The 16,934-nt window shown below is 41.4% G+C and overlaps 1 long non-coding RNA gene across 1 annotated transcript in view; it reads right to left on the bottom strand.

Annotated features, from left to right (window-relative positions):
- Positions 1-1,994: 1,994 nt before the first annotated feature.
- Positions 1,995-16,934, bottom strand: part of LOC144930668 (uncharacterized) — a 38,330-nt gene continuing 23,390 nt past the window's right edge. The window contains exons 2-3 of the long non-coding RNA XR_013635980.1: positions 8,171-8,294; positions 1,995-2,364 (exon numbers count right to left, since the gene is read on the bottom strand). This is a non-coding gene — a long non-coding RNA (uncharacterized LOC144930668). The remainder of the gene's footprint in view (positions 2,365-8,170; positions 8,295-16,934) is intronic.

Below are 16,934 nucleotides of genomic sequence, written 5' to 3'. Positions count from 1 at the left end.
GATGGCAGATTGCCAGCAGGGACAGACTGCGGGGGGGCCGTGACAGTTGTAATAACGATGGGGGGGTAGGGGCACCGATGGATCGGGGGTGGGGGTCTCCACGCCACACCCCCTGTGCCGCCACAAACGCAAATAGTCACAGTCAAACTCCCCCCCACGAGAGTATAATTCAGAAAGTTACTCAATCTTACGGCCTTCGTCACAATGATTTATATTATTTCTTCTGTCTGATGAAATCTCCGTCTCCGGCTGTGTTGGCTGTGTTCCAAGTCCTCCGGTATGTTAAGAATGTTGTAAGGTCCGAGCTACTGGCAAAACGGCTGGGTCTGGGGGTTTCCACTCCCCCCTCCGGACAGCAAAATCGGCAATCTTCCCCCCCCTCCTCCGGGGGCTCAGCTGAGGCAAATAGCTGCGCCCGAAAGCAGGCGTGGGGGGGGGATGGCCGGCGAAGGACGTAGACGGAAAAAAAGCACAAAAAATGAAAAGAAAAATCAAAAAAGCGTCTGGCCCGGTCGGGCGGGGACTAAGGCAGGTGCAAAAAGTAAGAAAAATCCGGGCCAGGGGGCTTTAGGAAAGAATAGAAAGCAGATAGCTGAGGAGCAAGCAAAAGACGTTCCGTTTCCTAACAGGGACGGTTCCAGAACAATCAGGAACCCCTGGAGACAATTAGGACAGGCTGATTAGAACACCTGCAGCCAATCAAGAAGATGCTAGACTCAATTAAGGCAGGCTAATCAGGGCACCTGGGTTTTAAAAAGGAGCTCACTTCAGTTTGTGGTGTGCATGTGAGGAGCTAGGAGGAAGAGGCATTAGGAGCTGAGAGTGAGAACGTGGACTGTTGGAGGATTGAGGTTTACAAGCATTACTGGACACTAGGAGGAAGGTCCTCTTGTGAGGATAAAGAAGGTGTTGGGAGGAGGCCATGGGGAAGTAGCCCAGGGAGTTGTAGCTGTTGCACAGCTGTTCCAGGAGGCACTCTAGACAGCTGCAATCCACAGGGCCCTGGGCTGGAACCTGGAGTAGAGGGCGGGCCCGGGTTCCCCCAAATCCTCCCCAACTCCTGGTCAGACACAGGAGGAGTCGACCTGGACTGTGAATTCAGAAAAACGGCCAAGCTGAGGGCTGCTGTGAAGCTCCAAGGTGAGCAAATCCACCAATAAGCTCAAGACCCACTAAGGCAGAGCAGAAACTTTGTCACAACTGGTACAATTGAGTCCACATTAGTGATTATCCTGATATAACTGTATTGGTAAAAAATCACATCCCTAATTAACAAATACAAAAATTGAGTGTATCAAAGGCTTAAACCAATTTTAAAACAACCTTTAGTTAAGCTAGTGTGTGCAGATAACCGCATAGTTTCCTTAGCAAGGATAAAAGAAGGTAGAACCTTTCCCCCATCCTTGCAGGTGACTGAGATCTTGGGGTTCTGCCTGTGGGAGTGGAGCTCATTTAGGGAAGTTAGAAGAAGCCTCCCAACCTGCAAAGGCCCAAAAGGAGGATGAATATGAGACAAAGACCCAACTGGCGTACATCTAGAGGGATCTGGATTTACCCCCTCATCCATCTCATTTAGAGAGACCCTCATTTTGTGTTAAGATGATGCTGCATATTTAGAGATAGCCCTCACAAACTTTCCTAGAGGTCATTCTCCAGGTACATAGCTACATCATCTACTTTCCTTTAGTAGCATCCTGTTGATGAATGAAATGGATGGACAATACTGCCATCAGGATGTAATATAGATGACAGGTGAGGGACACCATTTCTAGGGGCTTGGGTTTCCCAGTTCCTGCTTTGATGGGTATAACAAGCATAAGGAAGTGTATCCTGATACTTTATTGTACTCATTGCTAACCATTATTAGCAGTAGTAAGTTATAAGCATGATTTGTGAATAATCAATCTGGAAAGGCAAGGCTCATTCATTCAGAAAAATACATTGACGTAGGCAAAAGTTTAATGAAAATTAAACAGCAGATACATATTCATAGAGTGAATAATTGAGGCTGACATGTGTGACTGCTGCTATAACTTTTGACTCTGGTCACAGGTCACTGAAGATAACGTGTAGAAAGAAAAGGAAAAGGAACTATGCATGCAGAAAAAGAAAAAATGGACTTTCAATAAAATTTTTGTTACTTGGGAAAAAATTAGGACCACATTGTGTACTGATTTATGCCTCATCCAGCTCTGAATTTAAGTGGGGTTGTATGTAATATAAATTAATGCAGAATGTGACCCCCAACAAGCACTTTACATCTTAGCACTAATCAGATGTTTCAGTCAAAAGGACACAGACAAAGGGATCCTGTCCCAGAAGAGTCTTGTAAGGACTGTGGTGGCATGGACATAAAGGAGAAACCTAAGGACCAAAGAGAAGACATAAGTGGGACAAAGTAACGACACAAAATATATTCAGTGTTGCTCATTATAATTTGTGATTTTTGGGACTATATGTGATCTATTTGCATCTGTGGGTAGCTCTATCTGGGGAGATGTAGGTGGGTTTCTAGGGCTACAGTTAATCAAAATTTTATTGCTATAGCTGAAATGAGTGATGGTATAAATAGCAGAAGGGCTGGTTTGGTGTTATTGCGCTTATGCCAAAGAAATTGTTTTATCTTCGGGATTTCCTGAGGGTTTAAAATTGAGTTTTAGTTATGCTTGTTCTTCTAAAAATCAGAATGTTTTAGATAATATCTATGCAGCAATCAGAACACTTCAATAAATGTCAATATAAAAATCCACAAAGACTATGTACTGAACTGTCTGATATATGAAAGAAAGAAAATGCAAATGATTAACCAAACAGTCTTTGAATTGTGTTACAGTCAAAGACTATTCATTTCTATTTAAAGGTCTAGATCAGGGGTCAGCAATCTTCAGCACACGGCCCATCAGGGTAAACTGCTGGCGGGCCACGAGACATTTTGTTTACGTTGACCGTCTGCAGGCACAACCCCCCACAGCTCCCAGTAGCTGCAGTTCGCCATTCCCGGCCAATGGGAGCTGCGTGAAGTGTCAGCCAGCACGTCCCTGAAGTCCACACCACTTCCGCAGCTCCCATTGCCCCCCCCACCCCACTGTTCCTCAGACGTTCTTGTTAACTGCTGGAAATGGCCCACCTTGATTATCACTACAAAAGTTTTTCTCGCCCCCTCCCCCCCTCCTGCTGGTAATAGCTCATCTTCAGTGATCACTCTCCTTACAGTGTGCATGATAAACACCCATTTTTTCATGTTCTGTGTGTATATAAATCTCCTCACTGTATTTTCCATTGAATGCATCCGATGAAGTGAGCTGTAGCTCACGAAAGCTTATGCTCAAATAAATTGGTTAGTCTGTAAGGTGCCACAAGTACTCCTTTCCTTTTTGCGAATACAGACTAACACGGCTGCTACTCTGAAACCTGGTAAATAAAAGGCAGTGCATTTTCTTTTAGAAATCTGTCATTTTAGGATGATTTGTTGCAGAATATAGCACTTTATAACCTGATGGAAACAGTCCTTGTAATTCAGTTACTTCATGTATTGGCCTTTCACCTCTTCCATGAGCAAAATTAGTTTGATGTGCTCATCCTACTTTCCATTTTTGTGCATTACAAATCCCCCATATGTAAACATACACCCAGATTAAACAAAGAAGTTGCAGATCATCACCATAACTAGTTATTGCAAAACCACAGTCAGGACTTAGTGTTGTCACTTATTTCAAATAGTTTCTCACGGGTACAGGATATTGATGGGGCACTACATTGGGCAAAGGTTTGGGCAAAGGTTTGTCTAACCTCTCCACATTCATATTTGGGTTCATTCTGCTTCCCTTTGGTTATGTTATCACAAGTCTTTGCTACACCAACTCTCCCTCAATTTAGAGTATAGCAGTGTTTTTTCTTGAGGTCAGTGCCTAGAGGGAGTTGTTCTGAAGGAGCCAAGTTCTTCAGGGTCATCTGCATTTCCCACATTTTTTTTTATTTTTTACTGTATGACTTCCACCATTGTATTTTGGGGTAAGGTATTTTCAGAGGAAAAGCTCTTTCTGGATTTCAGTGTCTAGGGTGGTGAAGTCTGGCCATGCCATGAACATCTTATTTTGTGTCTCCCTGTTATTGAGGGCATCCTGCCCCTCTGATGATGGGGCAATCCCAGCTAGGTAGTATAAGGACAATGCTGGAGTTGGTTTCAAAGGATTGTGCTGATCCTACAGGATTGATTGAGTTCAGTATCAATTTTGTATGCATGGCTCAATTGTGATTATACAGGGCGGATTATTCCACAGATGAGCATTACAGGATGAGACTGGTTGCTCAGAGTGTTTTAGGGTTTGCTCCCCATTTTAAATTCGCCAGTTTTTGGAGTACACAGTTCCTGGGGTTCCATTTTTTTAAGCTTCTTGGTGTACTCTTTGGATGTCAGGGGCTGTTGACACTTATGACACTCACAACTGTCATGCACTCCTAGTGAAACTAGCAAGAATTCTGAGAAACATCAAGATGCCCGGATCTCCCTGCTCTAGAATCAATGTTTCTTTGTCAAGATGAATGTTCAGAAAAGTTGATGAGAGATTCCATGGAATATGTTTCCCCAAGGATCAGCACTAGCACCCTTGTTGCTTAATGCCTACACAAATGACCAACCAGAATTTCCCAATGTGCAAAGAATCATTTATGCCAAAGATTTTTCATTGCCATGCAGTCAGAAGGATTTGAGCACATTCTAAATGGCTCCCTGCGTGTCCTTGGAGAATACTATTGCACATGGCTCCTGAATGCCAACCCTTCCAAGACACGTGTCTTCCATCTGAAACACTGTCAAACCCTGTAAAACTTCAGATATCACTCCTTGAGAACAATAACCATCTGGGGTCACACTAGACTGAATTCTGATAACAGTGAAGTGCATTGACAAAACTTGGGAAAAAATGCTATTTGCCTGTCTCACTTTGTAAACACCACATCAAAAATGTGAAACGAAAATCCATTACAAAATACTGATGGGGATCAAAAATTGTGGGAAAGCTATTTTTGCATATCCCTAAAATATTATTAACTCTGTCAAACAAAGATAAACATTTAATATATTTTAAAGCAATTTTCTTCCTAGGAGCTGAAAAGTGTTTTATATGTAGTTTATTGTTCAGCCTCTAAGGAATTGTAAAAGCTGAACATTTTTCAAAAGTTCCTTTAAAAAAGTTATTTTGCCAAGAAGCATACTGAAATGTCTAAACAGCTATTTTTCTACCACTGAGTAGTTTTAAACATTCACTATATTTCACTGAAAGTTAGATATCTCTTTGTCATGGCATGACTCTACTGCCTGTAGAAGACATGGAAGTACAGAGAACACAGGCAACACAAAATAAAGTAGACAGCATATTGAAAGTATCTCAGATTTGTTAGTGCACTGAAAATCTTTACATGAAAAATAAATCACACTAGTGCGTCAGAAATGAAGCAAAAATAGTAATTTTTCAAAATGCATTTAGGAGAAAACATTTTGATCATCTGTGTCATAATGCAGCACCTTCTCAGATGTGTCTCAAAATCCAGAGGTAAATACAACAGGAGAGAATACAGAAGTTACAAATATGTAAGTTTTTAGCTCTTAGGGGGAAGCTATGAGACAATAATTGCATGTAGCAGAGCATTCATCATTTAAGGCCTGATACAACATTCATGGAAGTCAATAGAAAAAAATAAAAATGACTTCAATGGAGTATGATTGAACTTCAGATCTTAGTTGCTAAAATTACAGAAATGTTGTCCATAACAGAGAAGTAGCAAAACAGCATATCCACAATAAAAATAAAAACAATCTTCAGAAACAAAGGAGAAGGAGTCTCGTTAATCAAATTGTAAATACATTCCAGTGCATACATTTTGCACTAGTCCTGCCACCATTACTCATGCAAATAGTTCTATTGAAGTAAGGCTTGTAGGACTCAGCCCTTTTATTAATATTTTATCAAAATTTGGTAATTTGAAAAGAGAGGCAACCTGACCTATGGGATGACACACTGGCGGTACAGATACATTTGAACTGGGAGGTGTTATTCACAGCTTGTTTGAATGTATCCATACTAGCTCTTCTGCAGCTAGCATGCAAAAAAAAATAGCAGAGTAGCTGGGGAAACATGGGTGTTGTCTTGGGTTTGCATCTTGAGTATGTATCCAGGGGGCCCAGGTGGGTTTGTACACAGGCAGCTAGCCAGAGCACCCCCCTATGCAACAGAGATATTTTTAGCACATTATCTGGAGCAGAGCTAGAATGGGTATATTCATGTGAGTTGGGAATCACACCTCCCAGCTCAAACATAAACGTACCCTTAGACCGTCAACTATTAAGTGAGGAGTTATAGGGAATTTTGAGCCTTCTTGTTGTACATACACTCACCCAATTTGTAATGTTCAGTTCATTTTCCCAGTGTATGCAAATCCATAATGATATGCAGATCATATGGAATGTTATGTTGCATCACAAAGCATCTGGATGGCAGATGAGAGAGGGAAAGAGACCCCACTGCAGTCTTCTTATTTATAAGCTCAAAACCACTCCCTACTTTAGGAATGTCCAGTCAGTCAGATGTCTCTGCCACGGTGCCTGGAGTGGCTCAACACTGTGTGTGCCTACCTCAGGGCACACTGTCAGAAAACAAGGTAGATACCCCACACTGGTGGTGTGTTCTGTAATTAGATTTCACCCAACCAGTAACACAAGTGAACTCCTGGATCACTATACCACTCTTGCCATGGAGTCACTGACAGTCCTCTTAGACTCTCCAGACTATCTTGCCACCCAGACAGACTTAACTTTATGATAAAAGGTCAAGTAAACCAAAAATCACACCACATCAGGGTGCTCCATGTCACAAGAGACCAGTCACCTATCCCAGATCAATTGGTCACATCTTACATCAAAGACAATGCTAGCAGTCAATTCTATACTAAACTAACTGAAGGTTTATTAGCTAAGAAAAGGAAATGAGAGTTATTAAGAGGTTAAAGCAAGTAAAATATATTAACAGATGTTATTAACAGTATATATATACACTGTAGGTAAAATATATTAACAGTTTGTAATTCCAAATGGTGGCAGTGTAAGATGTAAGAGCTTCCAGTTTCCCAAAAGTCTTTTCAGGAAACCTAGATTGTCTCTGGGGTCTCTGTTTTGATTCTGGTACACTTCCCTGTAAGGGTCCAAACAGGCCAGAAGGATCTTTCCGTGCATCCATACATAGAGCTTCTTCTGACAAAAAAGAAAGCTGACAGTCTCTCTACCAGGTGGGCTTTTCCTTTGATGACAATGAGTGACAGATGCGCTTTGAGTCTTTGACCTCCGGTCATCACACACAATGGCCACTTACTTTGAAATTAGCACTTTTCTGTTAAAGTTCTTAATTTGCATTTCACCAGGATTCTTTATTGTCTGAGTTTTTTTAGTTATGGGGCATTTACAATGTAAATGTAACAGGACATGGATAAATAAAAACAATGCACACACCATCCCATTAGTTTTCATGAAGTTAAACACCAAATATACCGTAATACATTTGAAAAATTACTTTTATCTATACACAAGCAAATTGATCTGAATAGTCTCTAGACTGACCTGGTTTAAAATGACCAGCATCAGAGTCTCTTCACTTATTCAGTCTCTCTTAGGTGATTCCTTTAATATTACCCCAGACATTTGGTTCAGTGTGCATCAAAGTTGAGATACCATCATTCAGACTGTGGTGCCATCTCACAGCAGTTTACTAAAATATGCTCTCCACTTCAGTAGGGACCATATGGTCCAATAGATTTAGACCCTGAAATAATGAAAGACTCTGGCCTTTATTCTCCTCTCCCACTACACTGCACAGAGATCTAGGAGAACATATTTGCAGAAAAAAACAGGGGGAAATTGTTTCCAACTGCAAAACATCTGCATGACCCAAAAGTGGGCAAAGCCAGTGGTGAGGTTAACAAATACTCTCCAATAAAGCTGTAAACAAGCTACAGGAAAAGCTACTTAAAGTTATTACTGTTGAGTCAGCATTAATTACCATTTACACTCTTTGACTCATGTTTTTAAATTAGTTTTATTTTCCTTACACCTATTTCTAGATTTAGATGATTACCGAAAGGGAATGGTCTAAACTGTGTGTTTTAATAAATGTGTATTTACCTCTGCTTTGTAACAGAAAGGACATATCTCCATCCGTTGTAGATTGGACACTGGTGTCGATCTCGTGATGCTAATGGAGCCATATCGACATACACCAGCTGAGGATCTGAACCAAAATGTCCACCTGTATCACAAAACCTTTTAATTAGGTTTTAGCAAAGCAATTTCCATACAGCCCATTTTATTTCCATGTTTGCTACATGGAGTTTTGTCCTTGTAAACAGTACAGATTAAATACCTGTTTAGTATAGTGAAAAAACCCACACAGAAGTTTGCCAATTTTGCCACATGGGGAAAAAAATCCTTCCAGACCCAAACAAACTTTGGCATTCAAACTTGCTCCATCAGTATAATAACAGACATACTAGATAAGGGTGGGTAAAAATCAGACTGGAACAAAGCCCCAAATGACCACTCAGCAGCAAGAGCAAGCTATAGCCACCCAGGCAATGTGCCCTGATCATGGCCCCACAGTCCAATGGCAGCAGGAGTGGGTATCCAGGTAATGGAGCCCCTCCCACCATGTGAGATACCCTGGCTGAACCTTCCTAGCAGCATGTGGAGAGGGAAACAGGGAGGGAACAAGAAAGAAGCAACAATCACCTCCTCCTCCTCCTCCATAAGCACATACTGAAGGGAGAGGAAGGGGGAACCAGAGGAATCACACATAGCAATGCCCCAGCTGCTCTCGCTTGGGATCCCCCTTCCAATTCTTCCCAGGAGGCAAAGGGCATTTCCCCATCATCTCCAGACTCATCAAAGACACACCCTGACTAGTGAAGTGAGCATTTCCCACAATTGGCACAGCCCTGATGAACTGCAAATGTCTGCACTCAGGGTGCAGAACTGTGACTTACTCCAGTCACAGGAACAGCATTGCAATGAGGCTTTACCTCACACAAAGGAATTATTAATTTGTACCACTTAACTAAAAAAAGATGGCAATATCTAAGGCAAGCCATTTCACGTGTTTTTAAAGCCACCCAGCCACTTCAGAGAAAACAGTTCAGTCATACAAAGCTGTGACATGAATATAATTTAAAAACAATCTTCTTAGAAAAGGTTAGCCATTCAAATGACCAACTTGTACTCCAAAGCACTGTTGACTACCTTAAAATATTTCAAAATATCTGTCCTTTGTTTTGATGGCAGGACAGATAACCATCAACATATTCAATGTTTTGTGATTAATCTCTAAACATCTTTAGAGTAGCAGCTGTGTTAGTCTGTATTCATAAAAAGAAAAGGAGTACTTGTGGCACCTTAGAGACTAACACATTTATTTGAGCATAAGCTTTCGTGAGCTATAGCTCACTTCATTGGATGTAAGTGAGCTGTAGCTCACGAAAGCTTATGCTCAAATAAATGTGTTAGTCTCTAAGGTGCCACAAGTACTCCTGTTCTTTAAACATCTTTAGCTTCTTTATTTTTATTTTCATTTATTTTGTTTTTATTTTCCTCATGAGAGCTTTTACAGCACATGTTTTCCTACCAAGGAGAAAAGAGTCTACATCCTCCCTGGATATGTGCCTTTATGTCCTGTCTAACCCACCACCATCCTCTCATATTGCATCTCTCTTCATTAAATCCTCCTTTAGCATCATCTTTGTACACAGAACCATAGCCATTTGGGGATCCTTACTGCAAACACTTACTTACATAAATAAGGCCATTGCATTCATTGTAATTCTATTAGTCACATGAACAAGAGTTCATAGGCTGAGGTTACTTGTTTCTAATCAGCAGGTGTGGGATGGGACTTGCTTTCAGGTAGCTCATCAGTGCTGTTCCTAAATCAGCCAGGCTCCAGATGTAGTTTGGGAAATTACAGTTTGGTGGTGGGACTGAGTTCAGGAAATAAAATAAAATAAAAAAAAAACCCACACTCAGCAATGAGTTAAAAAAACACAAACCCCTCAGCAATGAATCATTGCAAATTGACTTGTGCCTGCACATGGCTGCACTGTAAACGTTTTGCACGCATGCTCTATGTTCACATTGAACATAGAGCATGCGTGCAAAAATAAGTTCTCTGTGAAAAGATTTGGCTGTATTTGGACACTCTTTTAGGCATTATTCACCAGTTTCTTTTCACACCCATTAAAATTTGTAGTTCAAGAGCATTGTTTCATGGGAATGCTGATTATTGTTATCTCTGTGGACAAATACACAAACAGAAATATTGCAGATACAGATGAATTTAGCTTTTAACTATTGCCTAACGTGAGATGGTCTTACATATTTATGAAGTTGTGCACCAGTGAATTACGATATGAATAATCTAAATACACTGCTGAACATACACATTTTAGGGAATGGCCCTTAGGAGTAGATTCAGCAGACTACATTCTCACTTGTGTTGGCTGGCATAGCTCCATTCATTTCAATGACAGTATGCTGATCTGCAACTAGATCTCTTGAGTCTGCACAGTAACTCTTTGAAGTCAATGGGGATCCACCTGCCTGAATCTCTTTGTAGGACTACAGGAGCATGGGGTGGGGGTGGGGGGCAGCATGTTGATTCCAGAATCAAAGGTCTACATTCTGTTTGGGGGAAGTCAACTTCTGTCAGTTTCATTTTGAGATCAATGAGGACTTAAGAAAAGAAAAGAATTTGGCAAAGATGTAAAATGAGAGTCTGCTTAAATTTAGTACAGCTGAAATCAGTTGTGTTCTGTAGACATGTAGCAGAGTCCTATAAAAATTACTGTATGAGCCTATAGAATTTAATAGTAGGTGACAGCCTGGGAAAGGAAAAAAGGAAAAGATGAAAACCCTTTGAAAAAAAGTGAACAGAGATCATAGCAGAAAGAGGGCTGAATTACCCTCTCCTGCTGCACAAACTAGGGCCTAACACATGGGAGATACATGAGTTAATGGAAACTTTAAAGCAAAGTGGTACAACATGTAAGACTTTTGACATCAGTGGAACAAAACGTGAGGTTTACAGGGATCAAAATCTGTGATTTAGAAAATAAAATAGAAGGTATGGAGAATTGTTTAGTCTGGGGTTGAAAAACAGGAGCAATGCCAATCTGCCAGAGATCAGGGGGCACCGTGGTCAGGGAGGGTGTCTTGGTCAAGAGGCAAGGAGCAGGGCATGCCTGGGATGAGAGGCTATGGAAAGAAACTCAGGCCAATGGGGGGCGGGGGAGGGGCAGGGGAGGCATCAGGGCCCAGGCACAATGTGGGGAAGGCAGCAGGAGACAGAAGGGATGTATGGGGAGGCCAGGGAGGCAGTGAGGGCCTGGGGCCAGACATGCCAAACCCACAAAAAAAAATGCAGAAATTGGGCTTGGTTTTGGCTTAATTGGCTTGTGAATTGCTTGTTGGCTAGTTTTTGGCTTGTAGCTTGTTTTTTGTTTGGCATGTAACTTGCTGCTTGTTGCAGCTTGTTGTTTGTTTTTTTTTTTCATCAGCTCCCAGTAACCATGGGCAAGAGGGGAGAGAGTCAGGGGTGCACAGCAGGCCCACCACAGTCCCAGATGGCCCACCAGGGGGATCTAGTCACATAGAGTGTTGGGGTTCTTAGGGTTTGGCTTGTTCTGGCCTTATTTTGAAATGGGATTAACTTGATTTTTGGCTTATTGTGAAAGTCGGGGTGCTTATTTTACGTGTGAAAGTTGGCAACTGTTATGCCAGGGGTGCCAAAATACAGGTTCGCCCAGAGCGCCATTTTTCCTAAGGCAGACCCTGCCTGGAACTGCAGACATTTTCTTCAAGCAACTATTTCAGACTTGAGCAACTGAAACCTGGTCAAGAGCAAATATATCAAGTGAAGTTTTTAGCAAAGAAATAGTTGATTCTGTGGAACAAAAAATGCCCACTGATTTGGGGCTGGACTTTTCAAATGATTTTCTAGATACAGACTACTGCTGAAGAATTCCAGTTATGTCAAAGCAGAAAAATGCAGATGGGAATATTCTGATTGAAGAGATAAAAGCAGAGGGAGACATTTTAAGGACTGGGAGAAAAAATATGACCTTGGTCTCCGTCCAGTTACCCAGAAGAGGAGGAAAAAGCTCACAACACTTGAAGCTTTTCAGCATGACAATATAATGGTAGCTGTGCTATCCCCTGCTAAATTCATGGCCCCCATGAAGAGAAAGCTTTCCTGTTTTGGGACACTGACTCTGTTTCTAATTTGCTGGGCTACTTCAAACAGCACAATGCCTGATCACTGGTGGAGTCTCAGGGGGACTCTTATTAACTTACCCCTATTTCTTCTTAGATTTTTGGCACATCAGTTTATAAACTGGAATACTAATTAGCTCATACATACTGTTTTCTCTGGAAGATAGGAATTGCTGTCAAACTAGTGAGCCATCTACCTCAGTATACAGGCTCTGATTGTGGCCAGTACCAGTTATATGTTACTTTTACAAATCACATAGTAGACAGCTATGGGATAATTTACCCATAGGAAAAATATGTGTATCCCCATCAGTTAGTGACAGACTTAAGCTTTGAATATAGGAATTTATTATCCCTCTTTATGATCAAATATGTATTTTCTCTTCCATGTTATTTTTCTGGTTTTGGGGTGTGGTTTTTCAACAGTATTTTGGATAAGATGGTTAGGAGTTTTGGATACTTAGGGGCTTTGAAAATGGACAAAAAAGAGGATGGCATGGGAAAGACTTGAAATGATTTCAAGGATTAGTATTTTGTTTAAAGCAAACTCTGATAATCTAGAAGGAATAGACTATTTTTTTCTCATTGCTAACTATAAGATAATACATATTATTGTAATTGATTTTATTAAATTCATTAAAAATAAATCTAGTCTGTCTCACTGTGGCAGAAAAATATCCATGGATTTGTTTACAGGATGGAGGACTATATTATGGTAAGTAGTGACTCTGAATAGAACTTGAGGTTATTGTCAATCAGCTGAACATAAATTTCCAGTGTAATGCTGTGACAAATGGCTAATGTGATCCTTAGATGTATAAACAGGGGAATATTGTGCAGGAATGAGGAAGTGATATTGAAACTGTATATGGCACCAATGAAACCACTGTTGGAATACTATGTCGAGTTCAGGTGTCCTTATATTAAAAAGGACACTTGAAAAATTGGAGAATGTTTACAGAAGAACTATAAGAATATATGTGCTTTGGAAAACACCTTACAATGAAAGACAATAGATGCTTACTTTACTTAGTTTGTTGATGAGAAGTACAAGGAGATTTTTCTAAAAGTACCTACAAAGGGAGATAATATTTGATGCTATGGGGCCCTTTAAATTAGCAGACAAATGCATAACAAGACCCAATGGCTGTAAGCTGAAGTCAATGAAGTTAAAACTGGAAACAAGATGCAAAATTTTAAACACTGACAGCAATTAACATTGGAACAGATTACCAAGGGATGTGATAAATTCTCCATCTCTTGGACTTTTTAAATCGTGATTGGACATTTTTATGAAACATACGTTCTAGTTCAACCACTAGTCATTGGGCCAGATCCAGGAAGATACCAAACTAGATAGTTATAATGGTCCATTCTTGAATTAAAATCTATGGATCCGACAGTGAAGCTCTGTGACCTTGATTTTCGGAACATCCTCTGTGAAAGGCTATTTTTTCTCTCCACTTCCAGAATGTCTCTCTCTGCTTCTAAAATCCTCTTATTTGCTCATTTCTCTGCTCTGTGAGCCTGAACTTTTCATTGACTTCCACTAGCTTTTGAATTAGCCCAGATGACTCTCATGTTCTGCCTTCAGTAACCATTCATTTGCCTCTCTTTTTCCAAAGTTTCATCCATCTCTCCTATTATTTGTTTTCAAGGACCTAGTTTCAATTGGCAACCCAAAGCTTTAAATTTCTGAGCTTAACTGCTGAAAAATTCTCTCCTGTGGGTTAAAATCTGCCCTCAGATGCACATGTGCCATTCTCATAGATTTAAATGAAAGCAGTGCATTGCCAAGAGTAAAATGTTCTAAATGGAGCTCTTTAGTAAGGTATTTTTATTAAATAATGGAAGCACATTTTCTCTTTTAGTTTTATTATCTAAACAAGTACATAAAAAGCTTTGTTGCAAAAAAGAAAAAAAACCTATCAAAGGAACTCACTGAGCATTTCAAGAGCAATCAATGATTATCAAAAATAATTTCAGAAACAATCCACTATTTCTTTACTGTGTGGTTCTTGATAGCTGTGTTTTAATAGTATCCCAAGATAGTTTTTGTGGACTGGAGAATTTATATTGATTCCCACACTGATATTTTCTCTGCAAAAGAAACTTGGCATCTCTTGTTTCAATAACTACATGTGATTTGTTTTACCCTGTCCTCATCACATTCTTAATTACATTGAGTTTGAAGGTCCTTTTTAGATGTGGAGCTATGTAAGATCAGGTCTGGATAAAGACAATCTGATGTTTTAGGGAATGACTCAGAGCTCCACCCTTGGTGCCCTGTCTCTGAATAACTGCCCTCCCCCTGCTGACAATTGAAGATACAGAAGCCCTCCTTCCATTCCATAGTGTTGGGATACTAATCTGGAACTTCCTTTTCCTCCTCAGGAGTGGTAGCAGGACCTCCTAATATTTTCCCAGCACCTGGGATGTATCCTCATGGATGGATGGACTAGATCTGCTGCATTCTTCTCCTCCTGCCACACACAAAACCCTCCACTGGGGCAGTGCAGGACTCCTGAGATCAGTAGGTCCTGGAGCTAATACCCTATTTTGGAGCAGTTCACACCTCTCAAAACTGTTGTTTCAGTTTAACTACCTCATATTCACTTGCTTCATATTTTCAAGCTTTTCTCTGCAAACATGAGGGCAAGAAATAGATTTGTTTAAAATCAAATTTGAGATTCTGATGTAATCACATGAGTCCAGGTCTGGGGAATGAGGTGCATTAATTTATTTAACGTGTGCATAGTCGTCTAGCTAAGCGATGGCATCTTCAGTGGTGTGATGCAGTTCTTCTAGGCCACCACTGAACCTAGTCAGCAGGCTTTCATCAACAATGTGCATCATTGTCTGTGTGGAGTTGCAGCTGCACAAAGGGCTGTCACGAAGGCCGCATCGATACTCGTTGGCTGTACAGAGACCTTGCCCAGTCCGGAACCTGTTCAACAGGGACCATTGGCAACGAGGCAGGGACCCTAAGCTCAGGTGGGCAAATTGTGAGGTTGGCAATGAGGGACTAGTTGGGGATTATAGCAGATATCCATTCCTCTCACCAGAGTGTTTCCACCCTAACATCCTGGCGTGGCAGATAAGACCATAATGGGCGACGTGACCACAAAACGTGCAGCTGGTGGTTTAAACAGGTCATTTTGCAGTGGCAGGCTTGAATTGGTGCATACCTTGTCCAGTAACTTGCCAGTGGCAACCTCTTGTCTGATATGAGGAGGAGCAATATTGTTCAGAACTGGAAGCCATAGGAGTGGAGTCAGACACAGGGTGCTGGAGATTATATGCATGGCGGCATGTAACTGCATATCCACCAGTTTGGTGTGTGACGATCGACTCCAAACTGGTATGCAGTACTCCATGACCGAATATGAGGTGGCAAGAGCTGGCATCCGCAAAGTTGGAGCATGAGCACCCTATGATGAACCTGCCAGTTTGCTAAGATTGTTGCGCGTCTTAACTTTAGCTGCTGTCTTCTTCAGGTGGGCATGGTAACTCAGTGTGCGGTCTAAGGTCACACCTAGATAGACCAGTTCTACTTCATGCTTCACGTTCTTACCATTCAGATAAACATTCAGTTCTCGGGTTGCACTCGCATTATGAAGATAGAACAAACTGGAGACCGTTTTTATGATGCTTGGCTGGAGGTGCCAAGTCTTACAGTAGTCAGCTAACTTTATCATGTCCCAGTTTAAAGTGGCATCAAGCTCATGAAACATCCAGGCCCGGATACTGCAACAGATGTCGTCTGCATAAATGAACTTTCATGACTCCGTTGTTGGCAGGTCATTAATGTAAAGGTTGAACAGGGTTGAAGAAAGTACAGAGTCCTGGGGTAACCCATTGCTCTGTCGTCTCCAAGCATTTGTCTTCTCCCGCATATGGACTCTGAACTGCCTATCACAGAGGAACAGTTCTATGATACCTGTGACCCAAGGTAGCAGGACCCATGATACCTTCACAAGCAGGCCAGTGTGCCATACCGTATTGTACGCCACTGTTAGATTGATGAAAACAGTGCCTGTTTTCGGGTTTCTCCGAAAGCCATTTTCAACAAATGTGGTCAGTGTGAGTATTCGGTCACATGTGCTATGGCCTCGGCAAAAGCCAGCTTGGTAAGGGCTGAAAATTCTCTCCACGTCGGATATGCACTGTAGGACCAAGTGCTCCAGTGCCTTGAAGCACACCGACAGTAATGATATGGGACTGTAGCTTGATGCTTGACTTCGGTGCTTTCCAGGTTTTAGGAGGCCAATGACTCTTGTGGTGTGCCATATCTTTGGTAGCCTACCTTCACTGATGACCCTGGTGAAGAATTTCACAAGCCAAAGCCAAACACGGGGGCCAACATTTTTCAGGAATTCTGGAGATATGTTGTCATAGCCCGCAGCTGTTCCACATTTGATGCTGTACATTTGTGTCTGTTCCAGCTCTGTTACCCTGAATGGTTCTGGGCAGCTTCTGATCTGGTGTACATGTTTAAACATATGCCGTTCGTTCCTCACTTGTCTTTACATCTGTTTCTCCAAAGGTGCTCTGGCCACTTTAAGTAGGTGTCCAGCTACCTGGTTGGGTGTCACTGAGGATTGGCAGAGTGCAGGTGACTGCTGAGCTG

This window comes from Lepidochelys kempii, chromosome 1 (assembly GCF_965140285.1).
Source record: "Lepidochelys kempii isolate rLepKem1 chromosome 1, rLepKem1.hap1, whole genome shotgun sequence".
Classification (NCBI taxonomy): Eukaryota; Metazoa; Chordata; order Testudines; family Cheloniidae; genus Lepidochelys; species Lepidochelys kempii.
This window is presented reverse-complemented; position numbering and strand designations above follow the sequence as displayed.